This window comes from Solanum stenotomum, chromosome 3 (assembly GCF_019186545.1).
Source record: "Solanum stenotomum isolate F172 chromosome 3, ASM1918654v1, whole genome shotgun sequence".
Taxonomy (NCBI): domain Eukaryota; kingdom Viridiplantae; phylum Streptophyta; class Magnoliopsida; order Solanales; family Solanaceae; genus Solanum; species Solanum stenotomum.
In genome coordinates this window covers 29,514,960-29,535,171 of record NC_064284.1, presented here as the reverse complement: position 1 = coordinate 29,535,171, position 20,212 = coordinate 29,514,960, and the positions used below count along the sequence as shown (strand labels likewise).

Below are 20,212 nucleotides of genomic sequence, written 5' to 3'. Positions count from 1 at the left end.
CTAATGACTATATTTTATATAAAAAAATATATTTTGCTCTGAAATGGATTAATTAGGGAAAAAATTATTATTATAAAAAAGTCAATGTGATAAATTTATTATTATAAAAAAGTTTAATGTTCCTATATTATCTCCCATCTTTTTTAACCCCTCCTGGTGAGGAGCTCCCACATTATGTTTTCTTGAGGACTCGAACTCACAACATTAAGGTTGGAAGTGAGGAATGCTTACTATCCGATCAACTCTCTCTTGACTGTCTTTTTTATTTTATTTTTAACTTCATTCATTTCTTTCAAATTTAACTTCTGTAGAAATAATATATTATATGATTATTTATACACATACACAAATGCATAAAATTTACCACCCACAATTCATTCAATTGTAGACTATATTTTAATTAAACTGTATATTTTTTAAAAATATCTTTAAATAGATTTAGTACGATTCTGTCATTTTATTTATTTTTATAAATTATTCAGTACAATTATAAATTTAAATAAAATTAAACTTTAGATTTTATTTAAAAAATTGAATAATCGATTTAATTCGATCCCTAAATCAATTGTTTTGAAAAAAACATCGATACCCATAACTATAGAACTTCATCATAATATATTTGAAATTCTAGTTGCTTCATTTCTTTCATTTTTGCTTTCATTTTTTAGTTTATTTCAATTTTTACACTGATGGAAAAGTTAATAGAAATTAATGAAATATTTCGCACCTTTGCAAAATCTAAGTTTGTAAGTCGATGTTATCTATGTATAGTTGCTCTACGTACGTATGTGGAATTAGTATGAAATATGTACATATTTTTAGGCAGAAGCAAATAGATCGACTTAGTCTCTGCAGTTTACCAATCACAAATCAATAGACATGCTCAAAAATTAGCACCTAAACTTGAGAAATTATTTTTTCTATCGTCTTTATCGATGAAAGTGTATCAAATAAAAAACAAAAGTGTTAAACCAATAAATATTAGCAATATAGAGGTAGAATCATAACCCACTCAGGGTACTTATAACCTGGATTGTATTTTTCAAATGATACATTTTATAGTTGCATAATTTAAGAAAATGGATAAATTGAACTTTTTCATTTTTACAAAATCGACTGAATTCGTTGGTTTTAATATTTTCCATCGCCAATTAACAAATGGACTCTGTCTATTTCTTATGAAGCACTTGTATTATTCTTTTTGTAAGTTGTCACTTGTAATTATGAACAATTGTAGCCAAAAAAATTGTATTTAGCTATTAATTTTTTTCGTAGCAAATAGTTGAGTTATTCACTATAAATTTTAAGTCGTCGCTATTTAACACCTTACATATTTTGTGACACTTTTTTTTGTCACTAATCACAGATTGATTAGAGACAATAAAATCTTTGTCACCAATTATTTATATTATTNAACTTATAATATTTAACTATGAACTCTAATTTGTCGATATTTTAACAACATATTTTTTTAGATGAATTTTTTTTGTGTCCAAAAACTAATAAATTTTAAGACAAAAAATAATTTGTCATGAATAGATACATTATTAGTGACGAAATAATGTGTCACTGATAACTTTAAATTCGTGACTAACACTACTTAACAAATGGCGCCAATTAATTTTTTGGTGGGAAACTTTAGTGGACAAAACTTAGCTATGAATTTTTATGTTTCGTCATTAAAAGTATGTGTCTCATATATTTAAGCACGAAAAGTAAATTTTTTCACTAAAAGCGAACAATTAGTGATTTTGTAGCTATATATCATAGTTGCTGTAGTGCTTGTTTCATTACTTTATGCATTTTACTCATGCTCAGTGTTGCTCAAGTGGCCATGAATTTGCGTAAACTACATTTCTGGCAACGAACTTGGTTTACTACTTTAACCTTTTTTATGATGTCAAAAGGGGGAAGATTGTTAGGGTATGATTGTTAAGGTATGAGAACAATGATAACATGGTCATGCTGATAGGGGGAATCAAGTGCTACTTGAAGAGGACATGGTCATGCCGATAGAGGGAAGAAGTTGAAAAAGTTTGTCATCACCAAAAAGGGAGAAAATGCTATTTTGTTGTAGATGTGAAGTTTTGATGATTTGACAAACTTCGAAAATGATGCAAAAGGGGGACCAATCTAGTTACCTGAAGAGGCATGCTGATAGGGGGAACTGGTTAAAGAGGGAAGAATGTGAATAACTCTGTTATCATAAAAAAGGGAGCAAATGTTATTTTGGAGCTGATGTTAAGTTTTGATGATTTAACAGCCTTAGGGATCTAACAAGGGACCAGATCCTTGTTATTGAGATTGAAGACATGAAAAATGAATGAATAAACTCAGTGTGAGGAATATTTGTGTGCCATCATCAAAAAAAGGGAAAATGTTATATTTTAGGTGTTTTGATGATCTTCACAAATGCAGGGACCTGGTCCTTAGCAGAGTTCTCTCGTCTAGATTCAAATAGGGTAACTGTAAAGTTGTCATATCAGGTGGTAGGTGAAAAGTGCAGTGTACTACACCAATAAGAAGAGCGGACGAGACTGTTTGTTTCAATGGCTTACAAATGCAGGGACTCGGTCCCTGGCAGAGTTCTCTCGTCCAGATTTATAATGTTGTACAACTCCTGTCAGTAGGTTGGTGAAGTCATCATCATACTTCACAAATAGAAACGGACGAGGTTGTTTGTCCGATGGACAATAATTCCTTTTGGTCAATATAATCAAAATGACAAACAACAAGAAAATTCATTCATTCAAAAGAGAAAGAGATTTAACAAGTCTTCTCAAGAACTCACAAAGAACATTGCAAGGGACCTGCACTACTAAAAAATTGTCAAAAAACGACAGCCAAAAGCGACAGATTGCATCGCTTTTTTGGTCAAAATCGACGGAAAAGCGACGCAGTCACTTCCGTCGCTTTTTTGCTCAACGTTTTTCAAAAAGCGACAGACTACGTCGCTAAAAAGCGACGGACTGCGTCGCTAAAAAAGCGACGGACTGCGTCGCTAAGAAAGCGACAGACTGCGACGCTTTTAGAGACGGATTGCGTCTCTTTTAGCGACAGACTGAGTCGTTTTTCGACTATTTTTTTTTTGAATTTTTTTAAAAAAGCGACGGAGTCCGTCGCTTTATTTTAATTTTCATTTTTTAAAAATTTCTAAAGGGTGACGCAGTCCGTCACTTTTCTAGAAATTTATTTTTTGAAAATCCCAGAAAAGCGACGGATAAAAGGACACTGTCCGTCGCTTTTCTGGAAATTTTATTTTTAAAAACCCAAAAAAGCAGCGGAAAAACCCACATTGTCCGTCGCTTTTATGGATTTTTTTTAAAAAAAACCTAAAAAAGCGACGGAAAAAACCATGCTGTCCGTCGCTTTNTGTACATTTTTCATTAAAACAAATTTTTGATGACAAATTAAATTATTTTTTATGTCATATAATTATAATTATGAACTCTACAAATAAACAAAATCATAAAATCTATTAATTTTGAAAGGATAAGTCTCTAACTCTATGAGACCAGAAAGGAACGGTAAATCACATCCCATAATAAACAGGATGCTTGGCATCAATTAGCTGCCTGAGTAATTAGGATCAGCCACTGCGTATATAATAATTAATAATAAACAACAAAGTTGAAAATTCGGCCGATGCGTTCAAACTGATGGCATAGAGCGAGAGAGGGAAAAAATCGGTATAAAAATAAATAGATTTTATAATTTTTGTATGGGTAGAGTCCATGATTACATGACATAAAAATAATTTGATTTGCCATTTAAAATTTATTTTATTGATAAATGTAATTGAGTGATTCTCTAAAATAAAAACCTTAAGTTGAGTGATTTTATTGAAACAAAACAAAGTTCAATGATTTTGCTAGATAATTTCCCATAGTTCAGTGACCTTTTAAGATATTAACCCCACAAAAATATGGAACAAACATATCCCATTCAAAATGGCTTTTTGATCTGGAGAGCAATTAACAGATCGACTACCAACAAACAAAAGGAAGGGTGTCCGTCCAAGTTTGGTCATAATCCGGGAAGGAGGTGTTACTATTGCTCCCCTCCAATCACACAATTGGAATTAAATGAGCATTTATTTTACGCATGTGACTTTGAATATACAGACAAGGTTTCCGGGACTGTTTGGTATACAAATCAGGTACTTTCGATACCCTCTGATCAGGAATTAAATGAGCATTTATTTTGAGCATGTGACTTTGAATATATAGACAAGGTTTACGGGACTGTTTGGTATTCAAATCAGGTACCGTCAGATGCTACTACAATGGTAGAGCCATAGAACTCTCTTAATTAATATGGTTGCCTCATTCATGGAAAAAATAATGCCAGCGATTATCACTTGGGAGCTTTGGAGATCCAAGTGTGCATCTCGGTATGGAAGTGAAGCCCTCTCAATAAGAAGATCAGAGTTGTTTATCCGACTTTCTCTAGTAGCTAGACATCATGCATGCATGGGGTAGAAATTTGAAAGTGTGTAGTGAGTGGGAGATACTACATAATCTAATCGAATATATATCCTATGACACATAGAATATAATCTGCCAAAATAGTGAAATGGACTAAGCCACCAACATTGTATTGCAAGGTCAATAGTGATCGATGGTAGTTGTCTAGAAGGAAACTGTGGAGTAATAAAGGACGGTGACCGAAAATTATGAACCAAGAAAGGTTAGAGGGCTTCTTCAAATGGATAGATGGAAACTTGCCTCCTTCATGCTCAAACCAAACAGAAATCCGATATGAGGACCAGATTTACTTTTTCTCTTCATTTTTCATTTTGTTTGCAAATACTTTACTAGGGAGTGATTTACCCCTCTCTCTCAAAACGCATAAGGGGACTAGAGATAATGTTAAGTCTCCGTTTTCATTTGCTGCTTATATCAATAAAATTTCGTCCTGCTGATTTAAAAAAATAATTAAAAAAAGTTCTATAAGGGGTTTGAAAGTTAAAGTTATGTTTGGACATGAAAATCTATTAAAAAAAATTGAGTGAAAGCTTTAAAAAAATCTAAAATCTAGTTTTCAAACTTCAATTATATATTCTAAATTTGGATTTTAAATAATAGGTTAATTCAATAAAAAAAGGCACTTATGTAAAATAATTTTCAAATATTTTTACAATTTTTGAAAATATATGTATGAACAAAGGAATACAATGATTACGGGTACATCATAAATCACATAAAATAAACAGTGAAACAATAGCGAAGTAGCGCCCATGGCCTAATGGATAAGGCGTCTGACTTCTAATCAGGCGATTGTGGGTTCGAGTCCCACTGGGCGTGTCTCTTTTGTATTAATTAGACAAATTGCATTTTACACTCCTCTAAAATCGAACTAAATTTTTAATTTTAAAAATATTACCTCACTCATCTTTTTACTCAGTCATAAATGGTTTTGGACCCGATTTGAATAAAAGAAGGATTGGAGTTTTTTAGTTAGATGGGGTCTAGAGTAGGGTTGTTCAAAATCGAATCGAAATTGATAATTCGAACCAAAAAAAAGATATTAGTTTATCAGTAATGGGTTATTGGTTTAGCGGTTCAGATAACGATTTTAATTTTTTTTGTTATTGGATTATCAATTCTTAACGGTTTGAGGTTTTTTCTCAATGGGTTAACCGATAACCAGATAGTAAATTAAATAATTATATTTATACCATTTTGTATATAAAGTCCTTGACTCAGAGTTTAGTTTCCTATTTTTATTTTTGGCTATCTCAAAATCTTGGTTATTCTACAATGTAAAAATGTTTGCTTTTGAGCAAGATGCAACTTGTGAACTCGTGTACATGATTCATTCGATTTGTCACCTTGTTTCTAAGTGATTTTCATTAATTTATTTTTGTGTCAAATCTTAACGGTTAAACCGATAACCGAACCAATAACGATCAATAACCGATAAACCAATAACCGATAACCCAATATCTTAATGGTTCTATAACGGTTTAACATCTCTACAAACCGATAACCAATAAGTCAAACCGATATACTTCAAAACCGAACCGACCGATACACCCCTAGTCTAGAGTGGTCAAAGAATTTGTAAGATAATTTTCTAAAGTCACGGGTTATTTTTTAAGTAAAAAATTATGTTTACGAATTGATTTATTTATTTTACTTTATTAGCAAAAAGGGTAATTATGCACCATTTGTTAGATGATGAGAGTATATGTTGGTATACATATCACAACTATAATAAATTACAGTTGAAAATACAATGAACAAAAATGAATAAATATTCATTTAGGCTAAGGCGCGGATATCTCGCTCTCTTTAAGAAAATTCAAGTCCATTGTGGCATAATCTACATCAATCCAACAATATATCTCTTGACTTGTCCCCTTCAGGGTACAACTGCCCTACAACTCACAACTCCGAAGTACTTGAAGAGTTCAAAGCTCCACAAAAAAACTCATTTCTTAAACATATAATTACTCTCTTTTATATAATGCATATAGTTGAAGACTTGAAATATTTTCTTTGACTCAACTCTCTCTTTCACTACTACACACTATAATGTTTTTCACACTTACCATATTTCTTCCCCTACCCAACACAAAGGAAGTTGCATCATTATTTATAAGTGAAAAAGTATTCCATGTAATCAATAGGTAGAATGAAGGGTAGTAATATGGATAGTTGACTCTGATAGATGTTACATAAATTTGAAAAAACCAATGGTCATATGGGTTACAACAAAGTAATGGTCGTGAGATACAAAAACTATTGATCATATAAGTTACAAGAATTAATAGTCATCTTGTACCACAATTTTTACTCACTAACATATGCACTTAATCTTTTATTTTAATAATAAAATGCATATACATCAATATATATATATATATATTATACACGCACTATTTATTAGACGACAAAAGTATATACACACCACTTTTTTAACAAGAAAAATTGTATAAAATGATAAACTATTAATTCAAATTAAATGCTATAACCAGAGTATGTTTGATTTAATTGTAACCCGTAGCAAACTGTTGCCATTCGCCTCTTTCCTTGAAATTCTCGCTCGCCACTCTCATTTCTCGCTGGCTCCCTCGCCTCTCTCACTTTTATACAAACACAAATGTATAAAACGTGTTTGTGTTTGTATAAAGTGAGAGAAAATTGTATATACATATATCTTTTCGTTCGCCTCTCTCCCCCGGAGAATCTCGCTCGCCACTCTCACTCGCCTCTCAATTTATACAAACACAAATGAATAAATTGCATTTGTGTTTGTATAAAACGAGAGAAAATTGTATATACAAATACAAATACACGGTTTGGCTATTTTTGCGATTATTTTTAGTAAAACCAAACCCAAACCAAATAGTATCAATTTTCAAAATTTAAAATCAAACATAACCAAACCAAATCAAATGTTGGATTTTTAATCGATTTGATTCGAATTACGATTTGATTTGATTTGAACAACCCCAGTAATGACTATGGCTCGCTAATAGTTTCTATATGCCACGATCCAAAAATTCCGGACCATGATATCACCCTATCTCAAATTTACTTGAGTAGGCAAATCAATTCTTTAATAACCAATTAATTAAGTAGAAAATGCGAAATTTAATAAATCAAAAGAGGAAGTAAGTCTTAAACAAAATGAAAACAAAACAAAATCAACATTCCAAAATTTGGTGAAATGAGTACATGATTCAAAATGTGGGATAAAGTACTATACTCTTTGAGAATAATAATTAAGGACGATAACAAAATATAAAGATATATAGGAAGTCTGGAAATGGCAGAACAACAAAGCAATTACTTCCAAGACTTTAAATGAACGAGAAAATCACCTATATATCACTCGTATTGTAATTAGAACATCCACACCAAAGGTGCAAAAAAGTAAGGTTGAGTATAATGAACACGTTTATTCAGCAGCATCGTCCACTGATCATAAATGAAGTGATGACAAGAGTCGCTCTTGTACTGTCTCTATACCCTCACTAAAATTCTATGAGTAATTTTGAGTGAAAAATGAGGTTTTTTTTTGGTTTTGCAAATTCTTGAAATTTCTGAAATTCAACTTCAATGTATATTTTACATTTTTTTGGTCAATGTATTGCATAAAAAGTGAATATAATTCATGTCCAGACACCTTAAACTTGCTTTCACAACCAACCAGGACACCACGTAATTAATGAAAATGAAATGAAGGTATAAGGCTTGGAGCAGACAAAACATATGGTAGTCAGAAATCATTTTATCCGAGAAATTATATCTAAAGGAGGAGTTGTTGTGAATAAAGTGTCTCCACATGATAATCCAGAAGATATGATGACCAAGACAATCCGAACCAATAAGTTTAGGCATTGCCTAGACTTATTGGTGCGAGTTGTACTCAATAAGCCTTTTGGAGGGCTGGGAGCAAAGCAGAGAGGCGTTATTTAAATTGACGAAAGAAATTCAAGCCAAGTGGCTGATTTGTTTATTATGTCTTGAGTTTTTCCTTGTATATTCTAGGAAGCTGTAACTCCTATGAGTTTAGCAGACCCTTTGTCCTAATAGGTTAGGAAAAGGAAAATATTGTCCTTATAGCATTGGGAAAACTTTTTCCTTATAGGTTTGGGACTACTTGGGATCTATATATGGGGATATAGTTCAGAATTCTAAGGCATGGTACATGATACACAATGTAGTCCCAAAGGCTTGAAAGCATTGCAAGCTTCTTCTTTTCTTTCATAGTGGAAAACTCTCTCTACTTTTACTGGAGGAGTAGGCCTAGTTGAACTTCATTAAATCATTGTGTTATTCTTCTTCTCTATTTTCTTTTTTTGTGATTCTGTGCTAGTTAATTCACGATATTTTTGCAACACGTCTAATGCCTGAAAACATAATAGACTCACACACCTTATTAATATAATAAACAGAAAACATAAGCAAAATGTCATCATAGTTGATCTCGCAACCTCTTTCTTCATCTCCGCGGTGTTTCCACTTCCTCCAAAATACATTTAGGCTTGCTGCACAAGGTGAAACAATTTTGAAAAATAAGTTGGGTTCCTGCAATGAACTATCAGAAACTGATTCTCATTTCTGACCTAGATCTAACTGAATACAAAAAAAAATTTAAGCATTCCGCTGCATATAAGTGCAAGTCCTATGCATCCAAGTTCATTACATACTAGGTAACTTGGCCGCTCTATGCGCGGTCATAATCTTACATAATATTTGAATATAAAAGAGGTTTTAGTTCATACTTAATTAAATAGATCAAAATTTAGATTTTAGTCGATCTTATTATTCACACCGAACCAATTTCTAACAAGTAGAATATACTATTACATGAAGGAAGTAAAAGCACTTTTTCTTTTTCCGTTAAATATAAATTGATCAATGTCATATAACCAGCCTGAAGATAAACAAAACTCATTAAAAAAATTATATCGGAAAAAGAGAAGAACACAGTACATCCATAACAAAGTAAAAATAACTGTATTTATTATCGGAAAAAGAGAAGAACATAGTACATCCATAACAAAGTAAAATAACTGTATTTATGTGCCGGAATTATTATAGATTTAAAAAGTAGAATTTAAAAAATAAAATGGAAAACAAAGCTGATCATTTTGTGGAATTTACATTCCGTACATATGTATTAATTAGCTTACATATATATATAATTTTATGGAATATGGTAGATTGAAGATAGAGAACTGATTTTTAAATTATAATTTTTAATTTTTTTCTCACTTATACTTAAAAAGATAATGAATAACATAACGTTTATAATGTAAAAAAAAAAAAAAAAAAAAAAAATTAACCGGTAATAATATGATAGTTGAAATGGATTGTAAGATGTATAAAAATAATTTGATAAAATATGGAAATTGTAATGTCTAAAAATATGATGAAGAAGGGAAATGATAATCTTAAATGTGAATCTCCATAAAACTAAATATGAATTTATATAGGCATAATAGAGAAATAGCATAAGACATCATAAACCTACAAATTAATGTTTGGAGGTTATGGACATCAAAATCATGAGAGTCTTGAATATTATTAAAAATAAAAATTAAAGAGGTGTAGGTTATGGGTTAAATAATAAAGAAAAAAACACTTAAAATATTAAAATATATTATCTTTTTATGAGTAGAAGTGATGCTAACAAAGAAAAAATATGTGAAAAGTCTTTGTTATACTTTTTTTTAGCCCAATTTTCTATACTTTTTTCACTTAACAAAATGAAATTGAATTGCACTTTCTATATCTAAAAAGTAAAACTTTAATTTTCATGTAATGAAAATTTCCATCTAAAAAGTAAAACTTTAATTTTCATGTAATGAAAATCCCGGAAATTGAAGTAAACAAATATCAACGCGAATATTTTCATTCGTTTGAGCTTTGAAGAAAACAAAACAAATAAAAGAAGAAAAATAATCTAATTACTTCACTTTCATTTTCCTATCTTTCTTATCGGATTAACACGCGCTGGAAAATTCACATGGCCTTTCTGTCTCTCTTTCTCCTCAATCTGGAAGTCCAAGTTCTTGCTATGTGTAAGATCAAAAGAGAGACAGAAAGGCCAAGTTTCATAGTGTAGTTTTAGTAGTACTTAATATTCTTCTTCAATGTTTGTTATTTAACTTGAAATAAGAAACATCTAGGTGCCTCTTTGATTTTTTAACTTATGTCTCAACAGTTACGTGAGAAAGACTTTAAGAATTAAGGAAAACACTATTTCAAATATGAAATAAAAAGAATAATCATGAGCAAGGATTTGATGAAATAAAAAATTATGAATTTATATAGACAAAAATGGAGGAATCGTTAAAGAAAATATAAATAGTTCTATGTGCAATAATATTTGTGAACCTTTGTTAATAGTTAGTATTATTACACACAAAGTTACAAAAACTAATTTGCATCTAAACAAAAATACAGACTTGCAATAATAAAAAATTATAACATTCAAACTAAAGAAGTTACATGGAGAAAACATAAACACACACATCTTCCTTAGGACCTCATCATAAGAAAATATATAAAAATAACAATACAGAATCAATGCCCACTTTTTTGAGCTCTTGTCTGACACCCTCTTCTTTTGACAAACTAATCAATATTCAAGTATTCTTCATCTTGTCAAGTTAAAGCATGAATTTGACAATATAATAATACTACAAAGAACAATGAAACATAAAGATATAAAGAATAATCATAAGTTAGGATTTCATGAAACAAAAACTTGTGAATTTATACAGATAAAAATGGAGAGATAGCATAAAGTATCTTAAATTTTATAATTTAATAGTAGGAGGTTATGAATATGAAAACTTAAAAGTCATGGAATTAATAATATTATTAAGAATAGAAATTTAATAGATTTAAGTTATGAAAGTGAAACTTAAAAATTAAATAAATAAGAAAAAAGACAAATAAAGAAAATAAAAGAAATACATTTATATTATATAAAGATATAAATTTCAAATAAATAAAAAAAAATGAAAAAAGAACAAAGAAAGGAATGACCATTAAAAAACCATAAAATTAACTATCGTGAATAGTTTGTCGGAAATTTTAAAAATCAAATGAAAAGATTTGTAATACTTGATGAGAAATTGAGAAATACTTAGGAAAAGAGAATACTAGCATTAATGACAAAATAAATTAAATATGGCTATTGATAAAGATATAATTAAATATGATTATTTTTAATATTCGTTAAATTTTTAGGTGAATTTTTTTTGTATTTTAAAATTAAAGAAAGGGTTAAAAAAATCACAAAAAAATAAATAGAATTGAAGCTCATAGAGAGCGTCATATCACCGTTTTCATATTCAACTTTATTATTATATATAGATTGATTCCTGTCAAACTTTCAAATGAAAAAATTATGAAAGCTTACCCCGCCTAAAACATGTCATCCTAAAGATCAATTGCAAGCATGATGCACTCTATCAAAATACGGCCTGAGGTCTACTACAATCTCATTATCATCATAATGTAATATGTATCAATACAAAATAAAGGTAAGGTTTTAACTCCCCGAATTCATTTTTCGATCCGTAGATCATAATCTAATGAGTAATTATCGATGGGGGAGGGTTTTGAGTTGGGAATTATGGTGGAAAAAGCCCTAATTTGGGGTATAGGGATCAAGGGTTTAACCTAGGGTTGATCTTATTGATTATGATCCGAGTAATTAAGTCTTGTATGTTGATCCTAGCATTATATTGATTGTTGTAGACCAAAAACAAGCAGAAACAATTCGTAAAGGGAAGGATCAAGTTTCTTAGGGGATTTCAAGCTTTGTTCGAGGTAGGTGATGATTGTGATTTCATGTTGTGTGATATATGTTTGTTCTTGCTTCATTATATTATATGTATGTATGTGAATGTTGCATTATTGATCACACTAATTGTAAATGAGGATAGATGAATGATGAATGCCATGAATCATGACTTGATTGTATGGTTATGAGAATGTACTTTGTGATTTTGATCGTGGCTTGTTGAATGGATCGGGTGTTGCGTACCGACACACTAACTTGGATCAGTTGCCACGTTTCGGCATAATTATAGGATCGGTTGCCACATTTCGGCATAAACATTAGATCGGATACCACCTACTGGTATGCTAACAATTTGGGTTTGGGTTCCATGAGAGGACCATTGATTTGACATAACTGTGATATTTAGAATTGTGAAAATGTTCGTTGTTCGTAAATGATATTGATATTGTATATGTTCGGTGTATGTATGTTATTATTTTATTGTAATGACTTATGTATGTTGCACTTATTGGGATAGCCACATGATCCTACCAGTACAATGTGGTTGTGTACTGATACTGCTTGCTCTTTCCTTGTTGAGTACATGGCATCTTCAAGCGGCTATTGGCAGACCTCGTTTAGAAGATCAGTGATTGTTCAAATTCAAGGGTGAGCCGGTTCTTCCGGGATGCCATGAGTTCTCTTTTCGTTTATGTCCCCATTTCGGACTTAGACTAGTGCATTAGGATTTCTTATGTTTAATTGGGTTGTACCCATTTTCTTAGACTTGTTGAACTTTAGATGTATTGGTACATTGACTTTCAGGTTCTAGGTATTATTCCGCATTTGTTTTGGTTGTTAGACTTTTGTTTGGACTTTATGGGAACTCCCTATTTCTTTCCTTAGTATTTAAATCTGCTTTTGTATCTTTAAATGCCTTAGTTTTTGGTTAAGTTGCTTAGCTTGGGTTGTAGTAGTGGTTCTCCCTCCGGAGGGTTAGTGTGGGTGCCAATCATGATGGTCTGGATCGTGACATCCTCCAAGTACAAATCCAGTTGTGTTTTATTTTTACTACACCCCGGTTGGTTATCAAACTCTTCAAGTTCATCCCTCATTTCATTTCTAGTTTCCCCCGACAAGGAAAATGAGGTTGAAGGTATATAACATTCTTTGAATTACAAATGTAAATGATCTTTAACAATTTTTACCTTTGCTTCAACAGTCTTAAGATCAATTTTAGAGAAGATAAATTTCACAAACTTAAGCTTATATCGAGGATCAAGAATAATGGCTAGTGATAAGATCATATTGTAACATTTCCAATATTGTTTGAATTTTTTTAATGTTGATGTAGCTATTTCACTCATAATTGGATCATAATTTTGTTTTTCTTCCTCTAATTACTTCTGAATTTTTCACACGTTATATAGATACAAATTAGCAGTTGGATATTGGTTTCCAGAGAATAATGTAGTAATGTTATAAAAGTGGTTTCAAAAATTGAGCAATCGTCTCTACTCTTTTCCATTCCTCCTCAGAAAGAACATGTGTTAAAATCAGTATCAATCAATTTTTATTAAATATAAGCTTGTTGGTAGAGGATCACACTTTCAAGCATTAGATAAGTGAAATTCCAACAGATTGCCATGTCTTGATGAAGCTTTTCTGAACATGGTAGCCCAAGATTTTTTGTGCATTTCACAAACATTAAAATTCTTCCTTCCAAATGTTTAATATGTTTAACATATTCTCTAATATTTACATAGTTGCATTAACTTTCTCCAAACCCACCTTCACAATTAAATTCAAGATATAGTTTCCACAATGAATATGAAAGAACTTTCCATCACAAACTAGTTTTTGCATTAAAGATAAGTGTTCTTTAAATTAGTTACCATACCCCTATTACAAGTAGCATTATTCAAAGTAAGAGAGAATTTTTTTTTTCAATACCTCATTCCTTAATGAACTCAATTAGTAAATGACCCAAAATAACACAAGAATATGAAGGGTGCACATGAAGAAAAATCAACACTTTTTTTTTTTGAAGAATTCCATTCGAATCAACATAATGAGCAGTTAAACACATATATCCATTTGACCCTAGAGAAATCCACATGTCTGAAGTCAAACACACTCTACTAGGAATCACTGCAAGCTCATTTTTTAGATATTATTTTTTCTTATCACACTTCTTCAAAATATCAGACTTGCCGATATTTCTTGAAATGATTTTCACAGTTATATTTAAGTATAAATGGATATTCCTATTTTCTTGATGTTTGCCAAAGCTGAATGGATAATTATGCTTTAGAATGACCACATATACTTTCTCATGATAAATTGTTTAATCAATTGATTTATGCTCTTGTGCTTTGTCTAAGTGTAAACTAATATGCAGTTTCAGATTTGAAGTTCCGAAAATAAAGTATGCTAAAATGATCCACTTACAGATCTTACATTGAGCTTTTAACCTTTCATTACTTGTAGCATGAGGCAATTTCAGAAAAAAATTCAAACATCATAAGTTTATTTTTTTTGCTCGTTCTGTAGGGACTGATGAACTAATCTCACAAGATTCCTTATAGATGTCCTCATTAGTCTTCTTTGGCATCTTTTCCTAACATAAATAAAATTTCATATACAAAGGACAGACCAAAAAGAAGTGTCAAAAGCATGAAATTAATGTTTTGTAATAAAAATTCAAGCATGAAATTTAATATTCTATAAAAAAAAAATGCAAACTGTAAACTACATTGACAATTCTTATAAATAAATAATATTTTGCCACAATGTTATTCAGAAACGAGGAAGAAAATTTCAGGAGATTAATCACAAATTCTAGCCCTAAAATTTCAAAAAAAAAAAAAAGGAAGAGAAAGAGGGAAGATGAGGAAAAGGGATTCATGGGGGAGAAATTGAGAGACTTACCAGATTAACTTTGTGACTGTGATTCGTGGATGAAACAACGAAGTTGATGCTAAAAATCGCTTTTAAAATCTTGAAAAAAGTCACATCTTTTGAGAGGTTAGAGAAAAATCTGCAATGCCAATATTTGATCCGTAGTTTACCCATAAATACTCATATTTTAATGGGTTAAATATGAGTACAAATCCAAATATTATCCATATTTAAAAATCACTCATTCAATCCATATTTAATGAATGGATTGGACGGTTAAGTGAAAAATGGGATCACCAACACTAATCACATATAAGGGACTAATCAACTTCAGTGAAAAATGGGATCACCAACTCCAAGTAATATCTTTGACTATTACAATTACTACACATACATTAATACTTTCATGACACATTAATTAATTTCGTAGCAATACTCAATCCAACTAGTTTTTATTAATATTTTAAAAAATCACCTTCTCACCCGATTCATCCCCACTTATTTGTAACACCCGAAAACTAGCAAGTTGAAATAGTGAGAGTTTTAGAGTTTCGTATGAGGGTTAAACTCGTAGAAATGATTCCCATACTTAGAATAGGGATTTTAGGGGTTAAACGTCCGGGTACAACCCCCCAAGGACCACTCAAGGGATCTTTGAGGGGACCCCAAAAGCAGCCCCTAATATGCAAAATCTGGGCAGACCTACACTTGGCCACCTATTGGCCGTAGGTGGACCCACGCCACGTAGGTGGGGTCGTGGGTAAAGGCCTGAACAGACCTTCAGCCTTAAGCCACATACCACACCCATGAAGGGTGTAGTACGGTCCGTCAACCCACCTACCGTCCGTAGGTGGGGATACGTAGGTCATGCCAGTTTTAGGTGTTTTAGTTTTAAGTTAAGTGTTTGGGAATTGATTAGTTAATTAATTAGGGGTTAAGGTAGGTCGGTTAGTTAGTTAAATTACCACCTATATAAGGTTAATAGACCCATAAACTAATCACTTTAACTCATTCATCTAAGGCCCCAAATTACTTTCCAAATATTCTCTCTCTAGAAGTGAAGAAGAAGAAGAAGAGAAGAGAAGAGGGCAGTGTTTCTCTATTGATTCAAGCTTTGTTTAGGGATTTGAAAAGAGGTATGTTTAGCTTATTCATCTATGGGTTCTTCCCCATAGACCCCCCTTAGTTTCCCCCCAATTGAGAAGTCAAAAACCCAATTCTAGCTAGGGTTGTGCTTGCATTATGGGTAGGGATTGTGTATGATTCCAATCTAGTGGATAATGCCTAATTATAATTGTATTAGCATTGTTTTATGATATTATGTTGATTTCATGTGATTTATATGGTAAACCCTAATCTAAATTTATGAATGTGATCTCAATTATGCCATTAGAGGCAAAGTTGAAGGTCCATAGGTGATCTTCCTAAATCAATGTCATGTGTATTAATTGATCAAAGTTAGGATCATATAATCATGAATTGAATTAGACTCTATTGTATATGATGAATCTTGACATGTAAAGTTGAATTTGAACCTTTATGATCAATTGTGACTATAATCACCTAGTAATTGAAGATGTGATCAAAATACCTTGAAATCTAGGTATAAAGAAAGAAACCTTGAGAGTAAGGTGTGTGATCATAATAGCTAGGGCTTTAGGGTGAATTTAATGTGATTTACTATTGATGCTAAGGCTTTGAGAGTAAAGTCCAAAAGAGAATAGAAGTCTAATAGATAGAATTGTGGTGAAAGGTCTGTACTTACCTAACCTACCTTATGAATGCTTGATAGATGAAAGTGATAAAATCACTTGAACATGGATTGATTGGCAAGGACATTATTCCATGAGAGATGAGTGTTAAGCTAGGCTTAACAAGTAAACCTTGGGGTGTATGCTTGGCTCCAAGTGGATATTGAAGATGAGATGGAGTGTCGCACAAGATAGGGTCCTGGCTCCAAGTAGAAAGGAGAACCAAACCTAGTTGATGTGAGGACTATCCAAGTTAAATGGGGACTTCTTACATAGTAGAGTGTGGGTTTTCCCAAAGTTAGGTCTCATGAGATGGGAGCCTCCACATGAGTTGAGTCAAAGTTCCTAGTAGCAATCTCCATATCCAATTAACTAAGACTTACTTAGTGAAGTATCTCATAGTGTTCTAAAGCATAATTGAACTAGGCTTACTTAGTGAAGTACCTCATAGTGTTCAAGTGTATAAGTGGACTTAGACATGCTTAAGGTCGTATCTCATAGGGTCCATGCTAGTAATGAACTTAGACATACAAAAAGTAGTACCTCATAGGGCTCAAGCTAATAAAGAACTAACATGTGCTTAACAGAGTACCTCATAGTGTTATAAAGTGAAAGAGAGGAACTAGGCTCCAAACCAAGAAGTTTTAGTATGAGGACCTAAAAGTGGTACTTTTCATGATTAGTATTATGGGATTTTATGATTGCATTGCACAAGTATGACTTAGGGTTACTAAAAAGAATGAGTTGAGATAGGATTGTGCCATAGTTGCCTTCCTTGTTATAGTTGACTAAAGGTGAGAGATTCCCTTAGTTATGAGAGTTAAGTAAATAGTAAGACCAAAGTAGGGTGAATATGAATAGGATGACTTCAAGGTTATGCTTAGTGTGAAGGGTAGTATGGAATGTCTTTCATGCATTCCACAAGTGTGCTTTGAGGTTACTTGAGAATGGTGCTATTATGGTATGGATGATTAAGAGTCAATTATGTCTATTATGATTATGATTTATATCTTATGCTCATTAACTATGTCTTATGTTGACTTATGTTTGTATATGATGGTTATGTTGGAGACCATGCTATGACTATGATGATTATGCTATGAACATGTTATTATCTCTTATGCTTATGTCTTATGTTGACTAACCATATTGAGATGCTCTTATGATGTTGTGTTAGCTTTCATACTTGGCATATTTTGTACTAACGCATATTGCCTACATTATCAAATGTAGGGTTTCAGAGATTGAGTTGCTGTGGAGGCTAGGTTTCTAAGGTGAAAGAAGAGTTGAAGAATTGGTGAGTCATCATAGCTTCGAGGACAAACCCATGTTTCCTTTATGCCATTTCTTTATGTTTTAGACTTTGTATGGGCAGCGTCCCAAGATTTTTATTCAAATATTATGTTAGATGGTTTGAGACAAAGGTTTAGTAAAGACTTCCGTTTGCGTTTATCAAAATGACTTCGACTGTAAAAAATTTAAATTGTTCCGTATTTTATTTATATTACCTATGTTATGATGCTAAGGGCTTGTATGAGACCCCTTCGGGGTCTAGTACTCCATATTACATATAGGGGGTACCCTTGGGTCGTGACAAACTTGGTTATCAGAGCACAAGGTTTTAGAATGGTTCTAGGATTGTCTCAAACCACATCTAGTAGAGTCATGTTCAGAAATGTGAAGCGCGCCACATTTATGAATAGGAAGCTATTGGATGCTTAGGAAATCTCACTTCTTCATTCTCTAAGTCGTGCTATAGAGTTTAGATCTAGTAGGTGTTTCTCCTAACCTTTGCCCTATGGTTTTTTAGGTTTTGGCTAATACTAGGGCTATTGCTAGGAGAGAAAATGATGACAATGGAGAACAAAGTTCCTAACCAAGCTCCTCCTCAAACTCCAAAATGACCCTCCAATTGGGAATGCCACTCTAGAGTAGTTTAGGGTTTCTATGCAATTGTTGGCTCAGCCTTGACAGCGCAAGCCAATAGAGAGATGGTGGCTCCGGCAAACCCAATAAAGAGGATGGCTTCTTCTAGGGTGAGAGAGTTTTTGAGGATGAAACCTCCGGAGTTTTATGGCTCCAAAGTGGAGGAAGATCCTCAAGGTTTTATAGATGAGGCGTATAAGGTGCTTGCCATCATGGGATTAGCTTCGGTAGAGAAAGCGGAGCTAGCCGCTTATCAATTGAGGGATGTAGCACAAATTTGGTATGAGCAATGGAAAGATAGTAGGCCGGTAGAGGCTGTCCCCATAGATTGGGAGATGTTTAAGGAGGAATTCCTTGATAGGTTCTTTCCCCTAGAGTTGAGGGAGCTAAAGATGCAAGAGTTCATAAACCGTAAGCAAGGGGGTATGAGTGTAAAAGAGTATTCCCTTAAGTTCGCCCAACTATCCAAATTTGCTCCAACCATAGTGGGGGATTCAAGGGCTAAGATGAATAAGTTTGTGATGGGAGTGTCCGAATTAGTGGCAAATGAATGTCGTTCGGCAATGCTTATTCCTAGTATGAATATTTCCCGTTTCATGGTGCATGCTCAACAAATTGAGGAGCAAAAGCTTAAGAAAATAAATAGGGAGGGGAAAAGAGCTAGGACCGATGATGGGAACTTTCCCAATGCTAAGTCCGATGAGCAAGGTAGGTCTAAGTCTAGACAAAAGTATTTCGGCCAAGACTCTCCATTTCCTGAGCCTAGTTGCACCAAGTGTGGAAGGAATCATTTTGGTAAGTGCCTAGCCAGCATGGATGGTTGTTATGTGCGTGGTAAGGAAGGGCACAAGATGAGAGATTGCCTGGTTCTTAATGCTAAGGGAAGGGAGGATAATAAAGTTGCCTCTAGTGGTTCGGATGATAGTGCTCCAAAGAAGAATATATTTTATGCTCTCCAATCTAGAGAAGATCAAGAGTGATCTCCTCATGTCCCTTCCAGTATGTCTTTTTATGCTTTAGTAAATTTCTGGATTTCTTGTCTTTTGTGACTTGTTATGTTGGACTTGGAAGTTGTCTTTAGCATATATGATGTTTAGAAGAATTTGGGTAGGCTTACTCCCAAGGGGGAGATAGTGTGCCTACTTAGTAAGGTTGTTGTGTGTTTATGTGTTGCCATGATTTCCTTATGTACGTGCATGTTCATGAAAATGCTTAGGTCTTGTTAGAAATGACTTATATGCATTGTTTTCCTCATGTTGTAGTGCATTGAGTAGATTTGCATGTAGACTTCATGAGATGAACTTTGAGCATGCCTTAGTTTTGGGAGTTGAAAGGTTCCTCCTTGAAGAAATGCTTTTTGATAGTAAATTTGCATTTAG

The 20,212-nt window shown here is 32.6% G+C and overlaps 1 protein-coding gene and 1 non-coding gene across 2 annotated transcripts in view; one reads left to right on the top strand and one right to left on the bottom strand.

The window, feature by feature from the left end:
• The window catches only part of LOC125857508 (malate dehydrogenase [NADP], chloroplastic), a 1,084,261-nt gene that overhangs the window by 934,801 nt on the left and 129,248 nt on the right, over positions 1-20,212 (bottom strand). The window lies entirely within an intron of this gene.
• TRNAR-UCU (transfer RNA arginine (anticodon UCU)) lies at positions 5,234-5,306 on the top strand. Its single transcript has one exon. It is a non-coding gene; the product is annotated as a tRNA-Arg (tRNA).